Source organism: Lagenorhynchus albirostris, chromosome 18 (assembly GCF_949774975.1).
Source record: "Lagenorhynchus albirostris chromosome 18, mLagAlb1.1, whole genome shotgun sequence".
NCBI lineage: Eukaryota > Metazoa > Chordata > Mammalia > Artiodactyla > Delphinidae > Lagenorhynchus > Lagenorhynchus albirostris.
In genome coordinates, this window is record NC_083112.1 from 22696381 (window position 1) to 22708876 (window position 12496).

The window sequence follows — 12496 nt, forward strand, 5'->3', positions numbered from 1 at the left end:
AGAGACATGCGATCAATTCTCTAAAACTTTTTAATGCATATTGCTATGCCATGTATACAATTTCCAAGATTATAGCTTGTCTCATATGTTGCATTTTATTATCTCATTCTTTTCTTAGATGAGTTGCACATACAAGGTGGTAACTTATTTCCTTAAAACTTTCATAATTCACAAGGTAGGGTGTATATCCTTCAGAGAACTCCTATAGATAATTAATCTCACCTTGTTTTCTTTGTTTCCTTCCTTCCTACTATCAATTCTTTAGCTTTCATTTTAAGAGTGATGCCAGAGGTCCTGGTCTCCTGGATTTGCAGAATGGGATAGCCTGGATTGGGGTTGTTTTACTCTGGGAACTTGTGCTCTGTACAACTAACAAATCAACAAAATTATAAACATTGTTATTATGTTCCATTAATAATTATAGCTTCCTGGGTGAAATAGTGAGCATGCTCAATTGCAAAAGCAGGGGATTCTTTTGGAATTATAGTCAGCATTTTCGTCTTGAAGGACTGTTTATAGCCTCTTAAAACAAAATAAAACATACTTCCCAAATTTTGCCTGCAGCAATTGACACAAAACATGAACATAAATAATTCACCTCCAGGCCAACCTTCTGTATAACCGGTAGATGGTCACTCCAGTGAACATTCTGGTTACTTATTGAAATCAAGAATCTTTCCTGCTCCATCAGGGAATTCAGTACCAGATCCAAGGTCAGAGCCGGACCTCATCTTGGGGGTGGAGGTTAAGTAATGCAAAGCATCCACAGAATGGCTAGAGGCCAAGGAGCAGGGCTTGTGACTCCAGAAAGAGGCAGCTCAAGGTGAGATTAAGTTTTTAAAGGGTCATTAAGAAGTACTCACTGTTAGAAGTGGGGAAGTAAAAAGGGAAGGTTTCAAGGATGACTTGGTAAAATCCTGTTTAAAGGACTTGCTGAGCAAAGAATCCTGAAGAGTATGAAAGGAAAAAAAACCCAAAACCACTTTTGAATCTTTTTGTGAAAGAGTTTAACTGTTTTTGCTAAAATGCTAGTATATATTTAAATGGCTGATACGTTGACTTGGATGACATTTTAAAACAATAAACTGATGCAAAGAAGATGTCTGGAAAGGTATACACCAAAGTAGGAATGTTGGTTGGTCCCTGAGAGGTGATGTTACAGCATTTTTTTTCTTCTTTATACATTTCTGTATTGCTTGTTTTCCCCCAATGAGTACACACACTGCTTTCACAATTAAGGAGGAATAAACAGTGAATTATTTTTGTTTAAAAAACCTAAAGTTTACAGTTGGTCTTAATCTGTAAAATAAATGTTCCTATAGCTAAGTTAGTAGCTCAAAACACCATTGGGGAAGCAGGATCTGTGTGACAGGAAAAACAGAGACTAATTAAAAACAAATGAACACAAAAGCTTGGGTTTTGCGACAGCAGCAGAATTTACAGAATTACAACACCTCTAGAATTATGGAACCCACAAGTTCCTGCATGTGTCTGTTTCTGCCAACTTCTGGTTGTCTGTGGCTTTCTTAAAATATCCTTGGAAGGGACTCCAAGAAATCATCAAATCAGTTCAATGTTCTTTAAGTTATAGTCTAACAAAGGCTCCAGCATTTCTACAGGAGCTTCCCATTCGTGTACGTGTTCCAATTTTCTGCCACACACTTGATTTAAATCCAAGATTGCGTAGACTTACTTAGCTCCCACAACATTTGAAGCCCTTTCTCACGTTGTAATTTTCTTAATCAATGAGGTAGTTATTATTGTCCACATTGCACAGGAGAGTCAACTGAAGCTCAGAAAGTGACTTGCCCAAGGTCTTATAGCAACTTGTTTGCCAGGCTGGGATTGAACTCAGATCTTACAACTTGATGTCCAGTGCCATTTTTATATGACACTAAGACTGCCTCTGGAGAAGTAAAAAGATGTGACTGGTAGTCCTGGTGTCCCCACATGAAGCCTCTGGGGCCCTTGGAGAGGCAGGCTATGTAAGTGGTCAATACATGGATGGTTGAGCTTTCCACAGCTCTAATTATGTGACTGGCTTTATGTTCATGCCACCCTATAAGTGGGAGAGGAGTTCCTGGTAACACTTCCTTTAACTGAAAACCTCTTGTTTCCTTGGATGATTGCTTTTCCTCTTTATAAGTTTGTCATGAATTGAGTGAAGGAGTTGTAGTTTCAAAAGTTCTATTAACCCAAAATAAATAACGTTAATAAGTGAAAAGAACAGAGGGCAAAAATTAAGAAATTTTAAGGAGAGTCATAATAAAATATTACACTAAAATTATCCAAGAATAGACGGAAGGGTCTTTGTAGATACAGAAATTTCAAAATACATGGGTGGTCCTACTAATTTGTGGATCAGTTGAAATATAAACTATATAAAATTGATTAGCATATTCTAATCAACTCCACTCTGACCAGGGATCTCCAGGGATACTTAATCCACAGCTGCCATTGCCAATATGGCTGATTTTTTTCTTGTCAGTAATTTTCTTCTTATCCCCAATCTAAAATTCAGAATTCAGCAACAGACTAGCTTTTTACCTTACACATCGTGTGGTAATTTAAGTTATTACTACTAGGGAATATGAATATGAAAATATGCATATATACCTTGGCCACTAATCAATTTTCAATGGAATGGTTTATTTGCTTAACAAATGGCTCGTTAAGTCACATTGGTAATTCAAGTTGAAGTTTTTTGTACCTGGTCAAGTGATAAATTATGCTTATGTTCACTTTTTTGTTCCCAAGAATGATAGCTAGATTGTAGGCTCCTTAAAGGCAGAGATAGATTGCATTTTATACTTTATTTGTTAACTATCATGGCATTAGGAATGGTACTGATTATGAAGTAGGTACTCAATAAATACTTGTGGGGTTTACTGATTTGCTTATGCATCTTCTTGGTATTGACAACCAAATAACTTACTGGATTAAAAACAGAAGTAAGGATAGTAGTATATCTACCAATTCATTTCCCTTTAGCCATAAATATCAATGTGCAAAGGATCTATGTTAGACAGGGGTTCTTAACCTGAGCTTCAGAGGGTGTTCCTTTAACTTCCTGAAATTTTATTCAAATTTTTTTTGTGTTCAGATGCTCACTTTCCAGAGGAGAGGATCTAGAGCTTTCTTCACCTTCCAGGAAATCCATCATTCCATAAACTATTAAGAACCTGTGGTCTTTAATATTTTCGCCTGTCTCCGGAATGTCAGCACTGATAACTCTGGAAGCCCACCTACATTTGCTTGGAATACACTATAACCTTTTTCCTCTGATTTTTGACTTCCCCAAACATGCCTGATCTCCAGTTAGAATTAAATTGCCCTAAGTAATATCTGGAATAAAACAATGTATAAGAGCATGAAGAGAAACAGGATAACTTGAAACTTCTTCTTGTTCCCATGCTACACTCTGTACTGAGCTGGCATTTGGGTCCAGATGCAAGTCAAGGTGTTTTTTTATCATTTAAAACTCTAATGCACTAAGTGATCTGTGACCTAATTATGGGGGAAATTACCTGTATCCTTATGCGTGCTCACAACCACTAAACTCAACAGCAGCATTTCAGCTAACGGTCCCTGCCTTCTCACTTGAGAGAATTTGGAGCAATCTGCTCCCAGCATGAGCAGTTGACTTTGGAATTCACGGTACATCTCACAGCCTAAATTTACCAGTCTTCAGAGGCAGAAAGCTTTTGTTATAACTTTAGAGGGGCAGATTAGTTAATTGTGGTCAAATCAGTTTGAAGTGTTTCTCTACACACCCCACCCTTTCCCAATCCAGTATTTTTAAGGAAGTTAATGTTTGACTAGTTCATTGCACGGCTGCAAATTGAAAAAAGCAGTTATGTTAAGGAGCATTCCCTTTTTAAGAAGAAAAATCGAACCTTTATAATTATGCTATTAATTCTCAGTTCAACTGATAATAACATATGAAAATGAATTTCTCGGTAGAACATTTTATTATTATTTAGTGTTTAGCATGAAGAGCTATGGTTTATAGCATTTTAATCGTAGCTAGTCCTCTAAACTTTTAAGTGGGTCAGAAACACTTTCTCTCTTATGTTGTTAGTCTTTCTTTCTATGGTTTATCTTTTAAATTAACATACATTAAGACTGCTCCAAGCCTACCTTCTTGTTTTTAAATGTTGGCTTCTTGTAAATGTATTTGTTTTTACAAACACAAGTCTAATCCCTTTGGTGCTCATCAGAGAAGTTATGGCTTTGTTCCATTCTTCCATCCTACCAAGTAAGCAAGCACTTGGGAAGCTGTTGAATGAAACCATAAAGGCAACTTTTTAAGCAAAACAAAATTATTTAAAATTATTTTGGAAGACTCTAATAGCCATTTTAAAGGTTGGCTGTCAAGAGCCCATTTTGGGTGTCAGAGTTTTTCTGCTCCTTCTGCAAGTTCTAGAGCTTCAAGTAAAAATTTAAAATATCTAAGCTTTCAACCTAACAAAAAAGCACGTGAATTCCATATCACAACAAGTGGCTTCTAAGAAGATTGTAAATTGAGTGACAGAAGAGGAATCATTTAAAGGGACTCCCACTAGAGAACAGACGGCAGCACCCAAATAAATCCATTTTAATTTTCACTTTATTTCAGTTCTGTTTCAAAGCTGTGATATCATGAGTGGAGAGAGAAGCAGCTCATAGAAGAGCCTGAGTTCAAAGGGACTGAAATTTAGCATGGAATGTAAAATCGAGGACTTTTGCTTCTAAGAGGATGACTGTAGAAAAATACCAAGGTTGAAGGATGTGGGCTTGGTGCTACAGCAGAATTAGTAGTCTGGGGTGACCCTGCATGTATTGGCAAGTAGCCATTAAGTAATGCTCTTTACAAGAGAAAATCTTGTACCCGACAAGCTATTAGAAACGTGCATTTCTCTTAAACCTCTTTTCCTGCCCTTCTACTCTAGACAAGACATTATAAACTGCTAATGAAATGTGACTTTCATGTTGAGACACTGGATTCCCCCAGGACTGAAATGAAGCACGCTTTAGCCTTCTCACACCCAGGTGCCCCATCGGGTTCTCTGCAGAGTGATCTCTGCCAGCACCTTGGTGAGACTGCACAATGGGTCAGTACTCTCTGCTGTCATTCTTTGCACTGGGGCTCTGGCCGACAAAGGGGAAAATAGTCACACACAGGGAAATGGTATAAGTTAAAATCAAGCAAGTCTGGTGGGGTGGTAATGACTTTCCCAGCATCCAAGTCTTCGCCTTCAGGACATGTGAAGCTAGAAAACAATGTCATTCATTCAGCATTTATAGAGAACACACAAAGTACACGGTGCTGGGCTCAGTACTGGAGGGCATGCAAAAGTGTACGAAACACAAACCCTGCCCCCACCCCTGCCCGAGGATTCTTGCCAGGAAGGGTATTTCAAGTATCAACCAGACCTTATGACCCTTTAAGAAATTCTTGAGGGAATAAAAGTGCATTCAGAATTTAAAACAAGCATGGAAAAGAATACCAGTAGGACAATAAGTCTTTTAGGAGAAAGGGCACGTAAATGTGCCTGAAAATTTTATATCTATGGTATACAATGTAGCTTGGCTGAATGAGAGAGTAGAGGTTTAAAGGGCCAAGAGCGGCGCCAGGCTGGCCGGTTCTTGGAGAAGCCGGACTTCAAAGAAGTCGGATGCCTGCACAGTTAGCTGAATCCGAACAAAGAGGAAGCCGGCACTTTTACCTGGGAAGTGGATAACTTCGAGGAAAAGTGGCCTCCGAAGAGGAAAAAAGGCAACATTCCGCCCGGAGTGGAAGCCCTCAGAACCCTCGACTGTGCCTGCTGACCGCACCCTTGACCGGCCTCACCCTCGCTCCCCCGCCCGGCTTCCTCTACCCAGTCTAGGCGGCAGACCGCGCTCCGCCGGGTTCCACCGCCCACTCCACGCCCGCAGCTCTTGCACGCGCCGGCTCCAGCCGGTAATCGGCCACGTGCGCCGGGTTCCCCGCTCGGCCCCTCAGCGGGCCGAGCGCCTCCAAGGCTGCGGTGGCCACGGTGGGGGCTCGATCCCCGTCCCCACGCGCCCAGCCGAGAAGTCCGGACAGCGGCGGTGGCGGGAGCGAGCGGCCCGGCCCCTCCCTAGAGGGAGCAGCGCGACAGTGGGCTGCGGGCGCCGCCTCTGCTGCATCGGTGGCTGCGCGTTCCGCTCGGCCCAGCCCAGCTCGGATTTGGAGCCCGCGCGCGCCGCGCTGCCTTCCCTTCCTCCTCTGCCACCGCCCCGCGGGCAGCTCCCCCGGGCCACACGCACGTTCGATCCTCTTTTCCCTGGTTTACGGATTTCCGAGGGCGAAGAATTTCGCCTCGGTCCCTGCGAGTGTCTCTCGGCCTCTCTCCCTCTCCCCTCGCGACTCCCCCTTCCCGTGGGCGCGCGCGCGCACGCTCGCTCACACACACACACACACACACACACTCACACTCGCCGGCGCGCGTGCGCACGGCCGCGCGCCCTGAGCCGCGGAGTCTCCAGCGCCTCTCAGCAGATCCCACTCTCTCCGGCGCCGCTACTCACACAGGCTTCCAGCCGCCACTGGGCGTCCTCTGTCTGCGGTAGCGCGGCCGAGGCGGCGGTGGGAAAGGTAGCTGCAGCCCGGCGCGGTCTCAGAGCTCCGTGCCCTGGACCGAGTCCGGGGAGAAGCGGAGAAGGAGGACGCCGAGGCGAGGAGGAGCCGCGCCGCGCCCGAGTCCGCGCGGCTGGCTGCCTTCGCTACCGGTACCGCAGCCCCAGGTAAGCTGCTCCGGGGCCCGCAGCATCCCCGGGGCGTCCGGGCTCGGAGCGAGGGTTCCGCGGTCCCGCCGCCGCCGCTGCCGCCGCCGCGGCCCCAGGACAGAGGCTCGGAGGGGAGTGGGCTCGGGGGGAGGGGAATGGAGCTAGCGGTGAGGCCGGTAGGGAGGGGGGCAGGGGAGCGTGGGGGCTTCACCGCAGGCCCCCGCGCCCTTCCCCTCCCTACCTCAGCTCCACCTCAGCTCCAGCCGGGTGACTTTTACGAGCCTGGGGGCGCCTGGCGCCCCAGACAGCTATTCTCAGCTCTCCCCCGCGCCGCCAGCTAGTGTTGGCTGCGGGCTCCGCGCCCGCCGCGCGCCTACCACCTCCCGTGCACCTTGGACAGCGCACCCCGCTGCCCGCCGCCCCCTGAACCGCACCCGGGTCCGCGTCCTGCTCGCGCAGCCCTCCCACTGCTCTCTTCTTTCCCGGTTGTCACCCTCCCGCCCTGCATCCCTTCTCCCAGCCGTGGCGGACTCCTCTGGGTGCGGGCCGGAAACTTTCCTCCCCGCCTTGTCTGAACTAGGTACTATTGTTGTTATTTGTGACTGTCCCCTTACTCGGGGAACTCAGACACAGTGGACTGGTTTTCCTCGGCGGGAGGCCCGGTCCAGCCCGAGGCAAGAGAGGCATTGGGCAGCAGGACTCGGCGGCTGCCAGGGTGCAGAGCCTACGCCTCGGTAGCCGGACGCCTGCCGCCTCCCCTCTTCTCCGGACTCCACACGTGCGCGCCTCCCACGGACGCCGCCCCTCCCCGACCACCCCACGTCCTCCCCCTGCACTGCCACGGCCACCCCATAGGTTGGACACCTGGGGCTTGCGGGTCCTGATTGGCTGAAGGCGTAACCCCGCCTCCTTTCCGGGGGGGTGGTTTGGAGTGTTGTGGTTGTCATCCCGCGGCGCGCACATGGGGGAAGTTGGGGTCGACAGGTGGGGAAGCGGGGCTCGGTTGGATCCTCTCGTCCCATTGTGTATAACTACGCTCTCACCCGCCTTCCTCCAAATGCGCTCCTGCTTTTCTCCTTTTCTGTTTTTTTCTCAGCATTTTGCTGCTGTGACATTAAAAGACAAAACTGGCTTGTAACCTTATTTTTATTAATATTGTATTTGCTCGGTGGTGGCGATTTTTAAAGCAGATCTAGAAGGATGAGGGAAACAAGTGCTTATGGGGAGGTTCGTGGCAAACTGGGCTGCAGATTTGAGTCCGGTAGTTTGGAGAAAGTAATGGGTGCCTAATGGTTATGAAGAGGGTGGAGAAAGTGAGAAGGAAATTGTTTTTTGGTGAGGGCCAGACACAGGTGAGCAACCTTGAGAAGCTGAGGGAGAAGGAAGTGGGTCATGTGTGGGGGGAGACGTGAAGGAGAAACCCGGATGGGCGCTCCCGGGAGCGTTTTGCTGAAGATGGCTCTGTCCGGAAAAGTAATTTTGACTAGTATTCAGTTCATTATTTAACACACTTTGTTTCTGTCTTGCTAACGTTGCCCTTTTGATATATTTTATAGTAATAATGTCAATCCACGTAATGGGTTTTGCTTATTCCAGTTTCTTGCGACATATCGATTTGCAAGTGGTAATGAATTTCAAAAAGTGAATTTCAAAGGTTCCTTTAGAGGGATGCACTAAATAGTTAAAGTGCTTTGGGGTATTGTGAAGGGAGACGGATGAGCATTGCATAAAATCCAAAGACTGTTCTGGCATTATTTAGGGTCTTTGCAGAAATATATGTGTGTGCGTAAGTGACACTGATTTCTCTTCATTTCAAAGCATGATTGCCTCTAGCACTTTCCAGCTTTAATTCCTTCAGGCTGTTTTGATGTTGTGTCTGTACATCTAAGAATATTGTAATTCTTATCTTTAGAAGCCTTGTCAGTGGAAAACAAACAGCAACTGATGCAAGCTAATGTTGACAACTTTATAGTGAGTACACTGTGCATTATTTTATTTGTAAGCTAGTGAAATATGCAAGAGCAACATAGCATGACTGTTATTCCCTAGGGACCAATATCAAAACAAAGTGGGGAATCACATGAGGCTATTCCAGGGAGCACAGTTCAATTATTTAAAAAGTGAATATATGTTAAGATTCTTGGGTGTAAAGAAAAGCAGACTATTCCCACTTGAATTATTATCTTTGTACGCAGTGGTAGCAGATGATTTGAAGTAAAACGACATATTAAATATGTTTGATGATTCCAAAGTAGACAGTAAAGGCTTTCCATTTATTATTTTTATATAAGTAGAATTACTTTTCTGACTGAAGAACTTTGTATTCAAAGGACAAAATTTGATACATCTGGCAAATTGGTAATTATTGCTATTGTTGAGAAAATAATTCTTACTGTGTTTTCATATCTCCAGGTCATGCTTTGATTTGCCCTCAGGGATTTAGATTCTAGTTTTTGGCCTATCAAATTGAGATGGGTTGGAGGTAGGTAGAACAAAAATATATATAGTCACACACACACACACGCAAAATGTATGTATGTATATCAGCACACAGCTATATATTTATACACATAATTTGGGGGTACATTCAGTGTGTTTAGTTATATATATGTTATTGTCATCCTTAGAATTTTTTCTCATTTCTCGTTGTCCAAATGGTGGCCCTGTTTTAAACTGTGGAAAGCATTATCACCAGTAAAATTGGCCCGTAGATCATGGAAACAGACAATAGTATTTTGTTGCTTGGCAACCACCTACTGTGAATGAAAAACAAAGCAGTGACAGCTGCTTCCACGTCCTGACACTCATAACTGTGGCTCAAGCATCGCAACCCTCCAAATGATGATCTACTAACTTTCATTTGAGGAAAGTGAAGTGGTTTCCTTTTGGGGATGTTTTTAAAATGTACATTTAAAATTTTTATTATAATAATTATATTGGTATTGTGGGATGAAATGAAGCATCTAATTTCAGTTGCCCCCCTAAGCCGATAGTATAAACTGAAAAATGCAAGCCTGGGAGGATTGTTTAGACCCTTCTCATTCTTCCCTTCATAGTCATTAAGCACCGTAAGCACATTTTCTGCTGCCGTTAGATGCTCTTAGGATTTTACAAAAACTTGAGTTCTCTGTGATACCTAAATAGGTGACTGGATTTTACTGCCAGGAGGGAGTTAGAGACTGATGCTTTGGCCTAACCCTTTAGTTTTAAGGGACACTGAGGCACAGTTAGGTGTTGTGATTTGAGCCTGGTTACAGAGTCATCTCCAGGATGTCTTGCCTTGGGTCACACTTGAAAAATTTTCTCCTGTTTCCTCCCTCAAATTATTCTTTCTTTGTTCTTTACACAGAATTTGTAACCAAGATTTTTATCCTAATAAAGATACTTAGAAAATACAGTAATATTTGGGAGTCAAAATTCAGTGTTGACACCAGGCTACATTATGGTTTTAGATGTATTGTGTATTCAGCCCTCAGTCACGGAAAGTCCTGTGACTTTCCACCTCTTTCCTCAAACTGGGGAAGCCCAGTCCCTTGCTTTGGTAATTGTTTACATCTTTGGACAACCTTTAATGATCTATTATTCTCTAAATGAATTTTAAATGGGGATGAGATTGAGGATTGTGTTGGTCAGCTTGTATACCTGCAAGAGTTTAACCATTACAGCTAATTAATCACGTCTTGTGGTCTGTCTGTAACGTGATAGACATACTGTTTAGATGTACTGTTGATCTAGTGATCCGGGCTCAAAAAAAAAAAAAAAAGATACAAACGAACTTATTTACAAAACAGAAACAGACTCACAGAGAACGAATTTATGGTTACCAGGGGTGAAGGGTGGCAGGGTGGATAGATTGGGAGTTTGGGATTGACATGTACACACTGCTATATTTAAAGCAGATAACCAACAAGGACCTACTGTATAGCACAGGGAACGCTGCTCAATATTTTGTAATAACCTAAATAAGAAAAGAATTTGAAAAAGAATAGATACATGTATAGGTATAACTGAATCACTTTGCTGTGATTCACCTGAAAGTAACACAACATCGTTAATCACCTATGCACCAATATAAAATAAAAATTAAAAAAAAATAGAGTACATGGGACAGACTGTGTAGCTGCATAATCTTCGTTTCAGTCTTTTATCAAAGCTGTCTTGCCAAAGGTGTTACCTGAAGCCTGCTTGTGGAGGACAACTCATCTATCTGTGAGAGATGGCAATAGTGCAGATTGCCTCTGAACTCTGAAATGATAATGAATGGAGTACTGGATGGCGAACTTGGATCACATGTGCATTATTAAGGCTTTTTTCTAAACTTAGGCAATGTGTTGCATGTGTGATACATTTTGAGGTTCCTTATGCTATTTTAAAGAATCTGTATTCTGTTATTTATTATTTATGACAAAGGTAGTCATTGAACTTTAATACACCTCAACTGGAAGAGGAACTTGGATTGGACTGGTTGGAGAAACAGTGTAGTGACAGTATTAAGTACCATTGCAGAGCCATTTTCACCAGAAAAGCATGCACTGTAGCAGATTCGTAGGGGAAATAAATTGATTTACAGCATGTTTAACCTAGTTTTAGAAGTCTGCTGTTAACTTGTTCTAGCTCGAAGGATTTCCAAGCAGAATAATAATTTCGCAGATTTCAAGTGAACGTCACTGATTTTTAAAATCATTTTTCACAGTCTGGTTGTAGTTTGTTCAGGACAAGTGCTTGCTTTGGATCCCCTAGGATTAATCTGAATTTTAAGGTTATTATTATTTTTAAAAATTCAGAACCATTTCTCTTTGCGTGGCATGATGTTAAATATCCTGTACTTCATACATTTAATTTATTCCACTGGAATCTTGAAATTTAATGAACTTCCCTCTCCTCTCTTCATGTTCAAGAGAATATGTATGCGTATGTGTTTGCATTCTTTTCCTTTTCATGGTTTTCATCCTAACGATAGAGCACCAAAGGGCCTGATTTGTATTTTTTTCATACAGTAAAGAGGTTTAAACAAGAGATATTTGCGTTTTCCATTCCCTTATGTCAGCTTCTGCTATTATAACCTGCAAACTCTCACCCACACAAATAGGATGATTGCTAAACAAGCAAACAAATAAATATTTATCCAAGCAGCATCCCATTTGCTGCCCTTCAGGCTGGCCAAGAAAGCATATTTTCTCACTCTTAGACACACATATACTTCCACACCCACCCACATACACATTGAGTTTAAGGTCCTGTAGATTCTTTTTTTTTTTTTAAAGAGTAGATGGAAATAGTATTTGATTGGGAGACTTGTATATGATAGATTTTAAGTAAAGCTGATATATTCAGATTCTCAGAAACGTAGCAGCAGAGGAAGAATTAAATTGAATTATTCCCTTTGGAAAAATTTCAAGTTTATGCTGAGAACATAACCCATGACCCTTACAACAGTACCCGCAACAGAGCCTGCCACGTGGTAGACACTTAGTGTGTATTTTGTGGAGTATGCACCTGCCGCCTCCTTTATGTGATGCTGCAAATATTTCAGTCTGTATCTGCATGAATAGCAAAAGTTGGGGAAATGGAGGAGAAATGATTGTACTTTTCTAATTGTTTCTGGCCGTGTATAAAAACATGTCAAAACAACTAACTTAGCCGGTGATATTTTGGAATATACTTCTTGTTGGTGTAGAAAATTATATCAAGGGTATTGATTTTGCACAAATACAGCCATCCTAAGTACAGAAGAGCACTTTAATAGCCCACAGCAGCATAACAA

General features: G+C 43.1%; 1 protein-coding gene across 10 annotated transcripts in view; it reads left to right on the top strand.

Annotated features, from left to right (window-relative positions):
- Positions 1 to 6509: 6509 nt before the first annotated feature.
- The window catches only part of ENOX1 (ecto-NOX disulfide-thiol exchanger 1), a 611047-nt gene continuing 605060 nt past the window's right edge, over positions 6510 to 12496 (top strand). For all 10 annotated transcript variants that reach the window (XM_060129461.1, XM_060129462.1, XM_060129460.1 and 7 more), the window contains exon 1: positions 6510 to 6750. The gene's annotated coding sequence lies outside the window, so the exon portion shown is untranslated. The remainder of the gene's footprint in view (positions 6751 to 12496) is intronic.